Source organism: Capsicum annuum, chromosome 6 (assembly GCF_002878395.1).
Source record: "Capsicum annuum cultivar UCD-10X-F1 chromosome 6, UCD10Xv1.1, whole genome shotgun sequence".
Lineage (NCBI taxonomy): Eukaryota > Viridiplantae > Streptophyta > Magnoliopsida > Solanales > Solanaceae > Capsicum > Capsicum annuum.
In genome coordinates, this window is record NC_061116.1 from 189,020,086 (window position 1) to 189,033,403 (window position 13,318).

General features: G+C 36.1%; 2 long non-coding RNA genes across 3 annotated transcripts; one reads left to right on the forward strand and one right to left on the reverse strand.

Moving 5' to 3' along the window:
* Positions 1-1,590: 1,590 nt before the first annotated feature.
* On the reverse strand, positions 1,591-8,941 carry LOC107872822. The gene is made up of 3 exons (XR_007056543.1): positions 8,385-8,941; positions 8,158-8,301; positions 1,591-2,018 (listed from the first exon to the last, which is right to left on the reverse strand). It is a non-coding gene; the product is annotated as an uncharacterized LOC107872822 (long non-coding RNA).
* LOC124899285 lies at positions 2,435-12,944 on the forward strand. Of its 2 annotated transcripts, XR_007056542.1 has the most exons (3): positions 4,423-4,609; positions 7,172-7,575; positions 11,414-12,944. It is a non-coding gene; the product is annotated as an uncharacterized LOC124899285 (long non-coding RNA). The 2 variants fall into 2 exon arrangements; XR_007056541.1 differs by lacking the exon at positions 11,414-12,944 and having other exon boundaries at positions 2,435-4,609; positions 7,172-7,713.
* Positions 12,945-13,318: the final 374 nt, after the last annotated feature.

The following is a 13,318-nucleotide window of genomic DNA, read 5'->3' on the forward strand; positions in this document are numbered from 1 at the left end:
ACACCTTCCCCTCGGTCAACAGAATTCCTTAGTCGGAATCTCTCTTCGCAAACCAGTATTAAAGAGTCAAAACCATTTTGAAAAAGGATATCCATGGGTGACTCGGCACACCCGATTTATGTCGAGTGGCGACTCTGAATTGTGATTGTTAAAAGTAATCCTTTTTTGAAACAAATTTTCATTTTTTGTCACTTTAATAATTAAAACCCTTTCGACCCTTAAAACATAAATCTTTTTTGGAGTGCGAAAAAAAAAGGGGTGTGACAATACAAATACAAGTGGGACTATAAAATACAAATACAAATGCGAACTATAACATATAGATACAAGTGTGATCTATCATTTGTATTTTTTAATTATTGAAAGGGAACGATTGATTTTCTTTTTACCAATACTTATTTGTATTTATTTATACGAGTTGTATTTATTGATACAAATAAATACAATTCAATTTTTTATATAAATACAATATATATAAATACAATATGTATTTGTATTTTTAAAATCATTGATTTCATTCGTTTGTAATTGTATTTGTATCAAGTGATATTTATTTATTAACAAATACGAATAATAATTTTGACATACAAATACAAAACGGTACATTTGTATCAAATGATACATTGCATATTTATATATTTTAGAATCAAGAAAATACAATTAATGCATTTACTTGTTTGTATACAAACACAAATGACAAATTGTATATAATCACGGCTAAATACAATATCCAATCAACTTACAAATACAAATACAAAATAATTCTTTAAAAATAAAAAAAAAATATCAACAAAAATAGAATACAAATACAAATATAATCTAAATATACAAACACAATAAAATCATAATACAAATATAATCCAATATAATATACAGTCAATTATAAAATACAAATACAAAACAGTTCTTTAAAATACAAGTGCGAATTATATAAAATATAAATGATGGTGCGAACTAACAAATACAAATACAAGTGCAAACTATAAAATACAAATATAAACGTGAACTACAAAATACAAATACAACCGCAAACTTTAGAATACAAATACAGTTGTATCAATGAATACAAAAATATAAATGACGGCGTGACTATAAATAGATAAACAATTATGGTATTTACGTTATTATTAATGACTTGTGCTCGAGTAGTTATATTTTTTAAAAATACAAAAAATATAAAGTAGAACAAAAAAAATGATAAAGAAAATAAGTACAAAAACGAAAAGAAAAGGACAAAGGAAAAGAAAGAGAGATAGAAGAGAAAAAAATATATAAAAAATGAAAAAAATAAAATAGGAAAAATTAGAAAAAAGAAAAGAAAAAACGAGGAAAATACAAAAAAGAAAAAATATAAAAAAAAGAAAAAAGAAAAAAATGATAGTGTTTTTGGCAAGACTAAATATGTAATGTATTTATGTTTTTATGAATACAGACCACTGAGTAAAAGTGAATACATCGGTTGTGAATCGCATACAACAGCTAAATAGTACCGTATTTATATTTTATATGAATACAAACTATTGATAAAATAGAATATAGCGGGCGTAAATTGAATACAATGGATATAAATGATAATTATATAAAATATGGTTATGAAGGGAGAGTTTTTCATTAAAATATGGCTATTTTTGAAAGATTCCCAATAAAAGACATACCACTGCGAAAAGATCAAATAATGACAACTGTAGGGCCGAATTGGCATTTGTTGTCATAAAAAAAAAGGGTAATTAAATAATGATCAGCTTGACTCCTTGAGGAACTTTTGGTTGAAGTTGCAGCATAGCCCGATCTCTCGCTCTCTGAGTGCCTTCACAGTTATGTTGCAACTCCACGCAAGGATCAACAATGAATTTCTCGAGTGCTAATGTATTTTCAAAAAAGTACATTGCAAGTTCCACATCATTTATATCTCCAAAATAACCTCTACATTGAACTTCACTGAGATGTTGATGTGGAGATTTCGGAGTCTTCCTACGAATCTCTCCGTCGAATACATACTTGATATTAGACCTACGAAGCTGAAAATAAAATAGAGAATCATAATTGCATCTCCATACATAACTTGTTACTTTCGAAAACGTCCTTCAAATCAAGTGCATAATACCATTCAAAGGGAACAATTTCATTAAACAAATGCTTCTTTACACTCTCGTTTCATATGGTTTCATAGTATATGATATTGGCCGGTATTGTGTTGTATTATATGGTACTGTACTGTATTAAAGAATACACCATTTGAATAGATTGTATTGTTTTCTGGATACTGGGTAAGACTACTTACAAAAATGTAGGATAAAGGACAAAATAGGATTATTAGATAATATATATATATAGGTGAAACGAGAAAAAAAATTAAGATAACGATGCGATACCACCAGATCGGTGGTTACGTAAAGTAGGGCTTTTCATGATTACCTAACAATGGAATCATATCATACTATATCATATATTTTAAGAAACAAACAAAACAAACATGGTACCATAAACAATACCATATTAGGAGCTAATATGTTCAGCCAAAAAGCACTCTCTTTCAGATCCAAAAGGTTTCTATATTAAACAAATTTTGTGGCAACAGATTTTTGAGGTTTTTAAAATTCTTTTTAACTTTTTGACAAGTTTTTTTTTTTTTTTTTTTAATAACTGTGGTGTCTGGGCAACTTGCGCGTACCTCGACTAATTCCACAGGACACCTGCCACGGGAGACTTTTTGACAAGTTGTAAAGTAAACTTGTTTGACTTGTCTGAATAACTTGAGGAAGCTAATAGTTATCAGAAATCTAAGTATAAGGTCCTATTCATTCACTTACGCTAAGGTCAATTTAAAAATCAGGGTAATACTGCAACAAACTTGTCATTGCTATCACAAATGACTACTGAACAAAAGAAATAAGCACAATGCAGTGCATTGGGACAAAGGAAAGAAAGATGTTAATGCAGTATGATAGATGCACTAGCGGACAAATAGTGGCGTTAATATCAAGGCGGTTTTGAAAAACCGCCACAAAATGACATATATTACGGTGCTTTCAGGAACGCCATTAAAAATATTTATATACTGGCGGTTGCGGGGATTAATCGCTGCTTTATTAAATTCTTTTTGCAACACTCAGCATTAAGAATCTCAGCAAGCAAAATGAGTGCTTGTTACTGAAATGGTTATGGAGGTTTGGAGCAGAAGATATGGCGATTTGGAGAAGACATCACTGAAAAATACAGCTTAGCTAACCAGTGGATAACTGAGGAGGCTAGGGGTACCTTTGGGTGTAGAGTCTGGAAGACTATTAGAAGATTGTGAAGTCAGTTCAATGTCAACACTTCCATCAAAATGGGAGACGGACTTGGAACTAATTTTTGGAATGAAATATGGATCTGTGGGGAGATAACCTGAGAATATTTTTTCCTCATCTGTACACCCTAAGCCTGCAAAAGAATGTCACTGTATCACAGGTTTGGAGTCAACAAGGCTGGAACTTAATTTTTAGAAGAGCACTGAACGACTGGAAAGTGGATAGCATTGCAAGTCTGGTACAGTTGTTGAGCTCTTACGCAGGGTACTCAATGATCCAGACAAGTTAATCTGGAATTTGTACAACAAAGGTACTTTTACAGTAAAATCATGTTACTCATGTTACTGGAAGATGAACAACAGACAATCACAGGTTCTAAACTAGCCTTGGAAATTAATTTGAAAAGGTTAGAAGTCCCCTTAAAGTCTCTTGTTTTGCCTGGCTAGTGATCAGAAAGCTTGCTTAACAGACGAGGTCCTATGAAGAAGAGGTCTACAGATCTGCTCAAGGTGTTTTTTGTGTAATGAGGATGCAGAAGAAAATAACCATCTGTTCCTGCATTGCGAAATAGCTGCAAAACTTTGGAACATGTTTTTTTATATTCTTGATGTGGATTGGGTAATGCCTAGAACTACTGGGGAGCTGATACACAACTGGAAAGGAATTGGGAGAAGAGGGAAAAGTGAAGAATGGTGGCAGAGCAGCCCAGTTTGCATCTGGTGGACTCTTTGGAAGGAAAGAAATGATAGATGTTTTGAAGGCAAATGCAGTAACACTCAAGAGATTAAGATGAAATGCCTTAGTTTTTTTTGTACTTCTGGTGTAAACATGATTTGGTGGGGGAGGTAGTAGCTTTAGTTGACATCATACGAGAATTGTAAATCTTTTTATTTTGTTCTGGAAGATGATCCACATTTTTTGTGGCTTATAAGATCCCACCTCATCCACTTTTCTGGGGTGATTTTGCGAATATAAAGTTACCTTTGTATTCACGGGTAAAGTTGTTGTCATGTGACCAGGAGGTCACGGGTTCGAGCATTGGAAACAACATGTGGCAGAAATGCAAGGTAAGGCTGCGTACAATACATCCTTGCGGTGGGTCCTTCCCTGGACACGGCGCATAAAGGTAGCTTTAGTGCACCGTGCTGCCCTTTTAAAGTTACCTTTGTATCAAAAAAAAATCCTGAGCTTTTTCGTCACTATATTTAGAATTTCCCTCCCACAAATTGGATCTCCCTCCACAAAATGGAACCCAACCTGCATCTCTCTCTCTCTCTCCACATCAATTGACACACTTGAGCTGCTATATCGATTTGAAAGTATGCATTTTCTCAATATCCATCTCTTCTTCTTTGTATCGATTCAAAGCAATGCCAGTTTCAATTGTTTTAGTTTCGGAGACTTTCAAATCCCTCTTACTGCTAGGATTTTAATTTCTTCTAAAAAATTGTCTTACTAGAGTCATGCATGTAGGGATTTTATCGATTCAGCCGATTTCAATTATTTTAGTTTCAGAGATTTTCTAATCCCTCTTACTGCAGGTTTTAATTTTCTTCCACGGGTTCACGCCTTGGAAACAACCTCTGGTAGAGGTTGGGCCCTTCCCCGGACACCGCGCATAGCGGTAGTTTTAGTGCACCGGCTGCCCTTTTTTTTTTAAATCGTCTTAGGCTCATTCATGAAGGAATTATTGTAATTTTCTCCAAGTTCTTTATTTTAATGATTTTTATTTTGCCATTACTGATTTTTCTATATGGCTAAGATTTATAAGGTAGTGAGATGAGATTAGTATGATTTTGCAGCTTCATTTTCTGTAACATATATAATATGTATTTTCTAACACTTAAGACATAATAGGTCATAATTAAAGGTTTACTTTTCAAAATTGTGTAAGGTTGAATCTAGATAGCAACATCAAGTTAACTTTCATTATGTAGTATTTGTCTCTTATTAATGAGATTATCTATAAGTTACACATTTTAGTGTCGAATTTGCTGAAAAGGGATAATTAGTGGTTTAATCAAGTATCCAGGACAGTTGTACTGAACATTAGGTACTTTACTTTGATTTTTTTGGATTTATTGCTTTTTTCGCTCTGTCATCACCATTACATGAATTTCATTATGTATTCAACCTGAACTGGGTACCTTACAACATCTGCAACACCTGCAAGCCACCAACTTGACTTCTTCAAACATCCAGCATTTATGAGAGTTTGACTTAGAAGTATCGACTATAAAAATTAATATTTACATTCTACTGAAGATAGAGCACATGATTTCTTATTTCTACTCTTTGTTTGTATCAATTTATATAAATCTAATTCCAATTCAACTATGTACTTGCCATGGATGCTAGTCCGAATAAAATAGTAGGCAATAAAGGATAGATTAATTGTTCTTGTGGCTGCTCTTTTGTTTGAATGGATTTGTTTTTGTGTTCTCAGTGGAGATGTTTTTGGTTGAAAAATTACATGAATTGTATATATTTCATTTACAGGTTAAACTTGTGTGTTTTCATCTATGGTTTTGATTGAATTAGTGAGGAGGTGATACTTTGCTAATTTTGTGGCTGTATGCGGTGTATTCTTTAAGATACTTATTGTTGGAAAGACCTTAAGGTTGTCACGCGTTTTAGTTTATTTGATGTAAGCAAATGCGAGCTAGCCAACAATGCTGGAGATCCCCTGTTTGGTCGTAAGCCATCTTTTCTATATGAATTATTATTTTCCATACTGGAATGTATCAAGCACACTTCAATATAGACACCTATCGATATGGCTTACTCATTATTGGATAAGTCATATTAAGTTTCTTGAGCATTTGATTACTTGTGTGCAAACAAGTGGAACGCTTCAAAGATTCTTCGTCCATTTTAGACAGTAGATCTCAAAGATTAATAAGCAAGAATGCAATTGATTAAGGTTGTTAAAACTGTCCATAAAGTTCTAGCACTTGAGAGCTGCTTCCGATCGCTTCTCCTGAAAGTTTCATCTGTCCTAGTCTTCTCACTATCAACTTGAACAGTTCTAGTATAATTTTGTAAATTGGCCTCTCCTTTAGATTCTATCCCCTGCTTTATTGTTTCTTCTTTTTAATCTCCTCTTTTCTTTAAGTTACCCTTTACTCCAAAAAAACTCCTCTTCGCTTTAATTGGAAATGTTTGTTTCTTCTTTTTAAGCTTTTTTTTGCTTTGATTTGATAAAGCTTTCAAAGTAATCCACTTTGAGCTTTTAGCAAGACATATCTAAAGTGAACCCTCCCCAGACCTCACTGTGTGGAAATATACTGGGCATGTTATTGTCGTATATCTAAAGTAAACGACCTGAACATTTAATAAATATAAAACAAACATCAATGTACCAGTAGGTTGATATATGACTTTTGCAAAGATATCACGTTATTGATGAAATCGCAACATATCGTGCCGAAACATGGTTGATTCTATCCTACGACAGGAGAAGAAGCTTGATAACCTAAGTTTGCAGAAGAGTTTTGTCAAGTATAAGGAGAGAGCAAGGCCACTGAACAGGTTGACTTAGGTTTGAAACCTAACAGGCGAGAATCAGTCATTGAACACTTGCAGATATTTTTTCCTAAGCTGATCAATGTGTTGGTAGCTTTGGTCAACCAGATTTTGTTGACTTAATTAAATTGGAGAATTGTTGTGCCAAATGTAAACCCCTCAATAGCTCTGCCCCTAGATCAATTTGTGGTCTCATAGAAAACGTTCCCAAATGAACTCAGCCAATTGGCAAGTCGCAATGTTATGGCTGATTGAATACCTACAAGTCTGAACACCTTAATGTACTGTGGTTTTGCATGTTGTGGGGTGCTTTTATTACCAGTATCGTGCTAATTATTCATATTTATCCTCTGCAGAGCTTTCTCCACGACCATTACCTGAGAGGCTTGCTAGGAAACTGCATTTTAGACTGGTATTTTTTCCTTGAGGAATTATTACTAGAAGGAAACAACTATGGGGGCTACACGCTTTTTGTGTTTGTTCTTGTTCTGCAGCTTCTATACTATAGAAGAAGAGGATATCATCCAGTCAGTACAAACAGGAAAGAACTTATATGAATTCATTGATTAAAACTACACGAAGACATGGGCAAGAGAAGCAAAAAAGTTCAACAAATATCTGAAATGACTTCTGGAACTTTTAACTGTCTTCATGTTATGCAGGGAACAGATAATTATAGCTGAGAGAAATGACTAATGGAAAAAGAGAATTCTCAAAGATGTGGTATCGATGTTGAGAAGGCAAGCTCAAAGCAGATCACGTATGGTGCTCATTCATAAATGTTTCTAAGGACTGCTATGGTTCTTTTTGTTGAATGTTTTTTTTTTTGGAATTTCTACTCATTTAATGATGCAACATTGAAGTTCTTATACTTCTTTAATAAAATTTTATTACATAACTTACTGATGTTTTTTTTGTGTGTGTCAAAATTATTCCAAAAAATTAGACAAGCAGATTCATTTGTGTGATAAATAGGATTAGATAGATAATAAATAATAAAATTTAAAACTACATTGTATACAGTATGGCATATAGAAATACATTTTCAGCACTGTGGCGGTTTTGACTGCCAGTTTGCACATCATATATAAGGGGATAGAAACTTCTGTTTGATCACATGAAAGTTTGCGGCGGTTCTCCTAAAACTGCGCAATTATTTGAGGCACACGTTATTATGGCAGATTTAAAACCCTCTGCAACTGTGTATAGCGGCAGTTCAAAACGGCTGTAACAAGTTAAATTAACGGCCGTAATTATTTGTAGTGATAGGGTCAACATAAAAGAAATATGTTCTTTTTTTTCATTTTTGTAGAAGCGCTAAGGTTAAAGAACAAACTTTTACCTCGATTGTAAATTTTTGCAGATATGGAGCTGCCTCTAGAAGTGGAGTACTTTCAAGTAGAGAATAACCAGCCACGTAATAGAGTCTTAACATAAGCCGTTTGAGATTGTTGAATGTTGGAAAAGAACCATTAAAATGACGGATCTGGCAAAAAACACAAAATTAGTTTGAGATTCTTGAATGTTGGAAAAGCATAAAATGAAGATGCTGAAAATTTAAAAACTAACAGAGAATAACGAAAATCAAGGCGACAGAACTGTTGTAAGACAATGATGTCTGAGGCCCAAACAAGCTGTTCTCTAAGGAGGGGGGAAATTGCTTGCTGTTGTTTCATGAAAACCTTCAAGTGTGAGCATCACCAATTGGGTGAAATTTGCTGTAATCTTGGGAGCAAGTTTATATAGCAATCCACACGTGATAATACTAAAATCAATATTAAGAACTGAAGAAACATTCTCGAGAACCAAGTTTGTCGTTGATCCCCTAAATGTAAAGGAGACAAGATTTACATTACGGATCTCCAAGTATTTCATAGGGCAACGCCGTATCACCAAATGCTTCAACTTGAGGGAAGGACCAACAACTTTCAAATGTACTAATAGATAAGACCGTGTGATAGATAATAGTTCAAGAAGGGGGCAGCTCAAGAGTAAACTTTCAACTGACTGAGAGTCCACAAGAACTTCATTTAGAGTCAGCTTTTTGAGACCTTTGAGTGAAGAGCTTAAAAGTTCAGTGGGGAAGGAATATTCGGAAAGTTCAACTTGTTGGGTGTTTCTAGGGGCCGGGCCGGGCACCATCGGGGGGATCGGTGGTGGAATGAAGAGGTGGAGAAGAAAGTGGGGACTAAGAAAGGTGCGTATGCTAAGTTGGTGGAAAGTAAGGACGAAGAGGAGAAGCGGGTAACCAGGAAAGAGTACAAGCTAGCGAGGAAGGAGGCGAAGTCAGCAGTCACGGCAGCTAAGACGGCCGCTTTTGAGAGCTTGTATGCAGGGTTACAGGTGAAAGGAGGGGAGAAAAAGTTGTTTAGACTCGCTAAGGCTAGGGAGAGGAAGGGTCGTGACCTCGATCAGGTGAGGTGCATTAAGGGGGAGGACGGTAGAGTGTTGGTGGAGGACGGCCACATTAAGAAAGATGGCAGTCGTATTTTCATAGGCTCTTGAATGACGAAGGGGATAGAGCTATTGTGTTAGGGGAACTGGAGCACTCAGAGGAGTGTCGGGATTTTAGCTATTGTAGACGTTTTAAGGTAGAAGAGGTTAGACAAGCTGTCCGCAGGATGCGAAGGGGTAGGGCGACGGGGCCGGATGAGATACCGGTGGAGTTTTGAAAGTTCGTTGGAAAGGCTGGTGTAAGGTGGTTGACTGGATTGTTTAATGAAATCTTCAGGACGGCAAAGATGCCTGAGGCGTGGAGGTGGAGTACCATGGTCCCTCTCTATAAGAATAAGGGGGACATTCAGAGTTGCAATAACTATAGGGGGATTAAGTTATTGAGTCACTCTATGAAGATCTGGGAGAGAGTGGTCGAGGTGAGGCTGAGACGGATAGTGTCTATTTCGGAAAATCAGTTCGGATTTATGCCCGGCCGCTCGACGACGGAGGCAATCCACCTGGTGCGGAGGTTGGTGGAGCAGTATAGGGAGAGGAAGAAGGATCTACACATGGTGTTTATCGACCTGGAGAAGGCATACGACAAAGTCCCCAGGGAGGTGCTTTGGAGATGCTTAGAGGTGAGTGAAGTACCGCTGGCATATACTAGAGTAATTAAGGATATGTATGATGGAGCAAAAACTCAGGTGAGGACGGCGGGAGGAGACTCAGAGCATTTCACTGTCCTGACAGGATTGCATCAGGGATCTACTCTTAGTCCCTTTTTGTTTGCGTTGGTGATGGATGTGTTGACGCGGCGCATTCAAGGGGAGGTGCCGTGGTGTATGCTTTTTGCAGACGATGTAGTGCTGATAGATGAGATTCGAGGGGGTGTGAATGACAAATTAGAGGTGTGGAGGCAAACTCTTGAGTCTAAAGGGTTCAGGGTGAGTAGAAGCAAGACAGAGTATGTGGAATGCAAGTTTAATGACGTGAGGCGGGAGAATGAGGTAGTAGTGAAGCTGGAAGCACAGGAGGTATGTAAGAGGGATAAGTTTAAGTATCTTGGGTCCGTGATCCAGAGTAATGGTGAGATTGACGAGGATGTCTCGCACCGTATTGGGGCGGGATGGATGAATTGGAAACTCGCATCGGGGGTGCTGTGTGATAAGAAGGTGTCGCCCAAGCTTAAAGGCAAATTCTACAGGGTGGTAGTCCGTCCGGCCTTGTTGTATGGAGTGGAGTGTTGGCCAGTTAAGAACTCCCAAATCCAAAAAATGAAGGTGGCAGAAATGCGGATGTTGCGCTGGATGTGTGGACTGACTAGAGGGGATAGAGTTCGAAATGAGACTATCCGGGAGAAGGTTGGTGTGACTTCAGTGGAGTGCAAGATGCGGGAAGCACGATTGAGATGGTTCGAACACGTGAAGGGGAGGGGCATGGATGCCCCGGTCCGTAGGTGTGAGAGGCTAGCGTTGGATGGTTTTAGGCGGGGTAGGGGTAGGCCGAAGAAGTACTGGGGTGAGGTGATTAGGCGGGACATGGAACAGTTACAGCTCACCGAGGACATAACCCTAGATAGGAAGGTCTGGAGGGCGCGAATTACGACAGAGGATTAGGGCCAGTTTGGGTCGCTAGTGTAGGGAATTACTTGGGGGTTTTATTTCTGTTATGATTCCGTGTTCCGTGTTCCATGTTTTATTACAAATCTGTGTGCTTTCCTCTGCTTTCCTCTGTTTTATATTACTTATGGGTGCCGTATTTATGTTATGTAATCTGCTTCTGTGCTTTACTATGTGTTTGTGTGGTATCTCGTGCCTTGAGCCGGGGGTCTATCGGAAACAGCCTTTCTACTTCATCAGAGGTAGAGGTATGAACTGCGTACATCTTACCCCCAGACCCCACTAGGTGGGAATACACTGGGTTTGTTGTTGTTGTTGTCTATATTCTCTGGCCATCTGCCATTGACTGAGAAATCTAAATTAAGGCTTTGGATCTTCCTTGATGATGCAAAGTTAAGCCACTTAAAAACTTCACGTTCTGCAGCATCACTAACACTCTCAAGGAAAGGAAAAGAAATGCTAAATTCTTCTAAAACAGGACACTTATGATAATCCAACATATGATTAATCCAACTTATATGTCGCATTATTTTGCTTGTGCAGATCTTCATACGATTCAACCCCATGTTTGGAAGCTCTGGGCGATTAAAGCTGAGACATGGGACATGCTTCCAGAGGTACCTCCATCGACTTGAAAGGAAACTTGTGGCCACTACTTCTTCCATTGTCAACTTAGAAAGAATTGAGACAAGGACTTCTTCCGGCAATTGGCTAAGCCTATCCTCCACCTCCATACTAAGCAAAACCAACAAGAAAGGTCAAAATAGGTATAACTGCTTCATTACCTCCATAAGTAAAAGATTGTTATCAAACAGTTTGGGAATAAATTAAAACTAGCTAGGTCCTATTGTCAAACGCAAAATAACAACATGCCCAGTGTAATTCCACAAGGGGGAGTGAGGAGGGAGGTGTGTATGAGGCCTTATTCCAACCTTGTGAAGGTAGAGAAGCTGTTTCACCCTCGGCTCAAAAAAAGAATGTAACCGACGCAGAAAAGTAGGAAATAATAGGAAACAAAATAGAATGTACAAAACAGGTGAAGTAATAGATATTAATACAAATCGTATTATTAGAAATACGACAACACTCAACTAGTTACTAACCTTCTAATCTAATTTTTGACCTTCAAACAGACAGCAGCCAGTGGCAAATTTACACATAAAAAAGGGCCATGTGAACCCGTGGTCTTCCCACTAAACACGGTATATTATTTGTATATATAATTTTAAAAATATATCTATGTAAAGTGGTCAATGAAGTGGATGACTACTATGATGTCTCTGGTTCAAATCCTAACAAAAATAATAGGTGATTTGTTCCCAAGCTGGCCGGACACCACGATTAAGTTTTTTCTAAAGCAGCCTTCCTTGTAAAGCTGCATCCTTTTTCTTTTTTAAAAAAAAATAAAAAATTAAAGCAGAACAGCAGCCAAAACACAAATGAGACCATCCTTCTTTTTCCTGTATTTTATTCTAAAGCAAAAGCTCTTGTTCTCATAACTAATAGCTTAGAAGTTGGAACACTTTTGAGTTTCTTCATCCCCATATCTATTTTCTAATCCCAATTTATCCCAAAACAGAAAACCCCAAGCTAATTGGTGTTGCCACTTTATTGCCCTTAAACCTAAATTGCTAAATCACCATGACAAAGGCCAAATCAATATCTCATTCTTATCTTATAAAGCAATGGTGCACCCCAGCAGCCATTTAGTATTAGGAGAACCAACGAAAAACAACACAATTTGGAGAAAAAATAAGAGAAGAAGCCGGGTCACAACAACCATTGATCTCAAAGTCACCCAAAAGACATACTTATTCCATTCAATTTTATTCTCACAAATTGAGACTACAAAAAAAAATATTAATAACATGATTTTTTTTTAAAAAAATAATTAATGCTAAAAAAAATATCAAAAATAACAAATAAAAGTAAAAATTTAATTAAAGAATTTGTAACTAATAAAAACGAACAGAGAGAAGAAGACATCTTGCAATAGCGACTGAATTTCAGAGTAGACAGAAACATACATATACACGACAATGTAAACAGAATTTAGATCGGCAGAAACACCTCGACAGTTTAAATTACAATTTATATTTATTTATATATTATATTATATTATTGTTATTATTATATTTACAATTTATATATTATTTTATTATTATTACTGGGGAATCCATAGCGCGAATTAATTAAATTTTGACCGTTGAAATTTATTTAATTTTTTTATTTTTAAATCTTATCTTAATTTATTTTATTATTTGCCTTTAATTTTATACATGTATTTTTCTTAAATTTTCATCATTTAAATATTTTTAATATTCTAAAATACTTAAATTTTATATAATATAATGTAAGTGAAAAATAACTTTATTTTTCTTTAAAAAAAAGGTAGAAAAGGTTCAACAAAAGTGCATATTTTTAACAAATTTTAGAGGAGAAAATGAT